This window comes from Penaeus monodon, chromosome 34, assembly GCF_015228065.2.
Source record: "Penaeus monodon isolate SGIC_2016 chromosome 34, NSTDA_Pmon_1, whole genome shotgun sequence".
Lineage (NCBI taxonomy): Eukaryota > Metazoa > Arthropoda > Malacostraca > Decapoda > Penaeidae > Penaeus > Penaeus monodon.
Genome location: NC_051419.1, coordinates 21,622,033 through 21,622,616, shown reverse-complemented (window position 1 = coordinate 21,622,616; position 584 = coordinate 21,622,033).

The following is a 584-nucleotide window of genomic DNA, read 5'->3' as shown; positions in this document are numbered from 1 at the left end:
ATGAAGGAAATGATAAGATCAGAGTACGTAAGTAAGTTTTTAAAATATGTACAGTAGAAAAGTCATACCTGTTACCAATGCTAAGACAGTTAAAGAGACAGGAGCTGTTGGTATCGAAAAAAAAGACAAAAAGAAGAAGAAAACATTGGAAAATATATAAGAAGTCAAGAACTTACAATGACGTTATACGGTAATAACAGCTGAAGAACAAGCCACCAGAACACGGTTGATTAAACACCTTACAGAGTGCAAGAACCTTAGTCGGACACAATATAAGAAATGGCTGCATGATAGAAATTGTCTTCGTCATTCATGAGCAACTGTGCAAAACTCATGACCCAAAACACATTGAAAAGAAAAAAATAGCAAAGGCCACAAAAGGTAGTCAAAAACGGTCAAAATCCTTGGGCAATGACGATATCAAGATCCTGGGGTTATCCAGACCAGGTCACAGTTATCAGGGCTTCAAGAAAACTGCCGTAAGGAGATACATAACATCACCAAGAATCTACTTAGAAACTATAAAAGACCTAGGAACAGCGACTAAGCGAGTTTTCGGGAACTAACTTGATGTTCATCAAAAC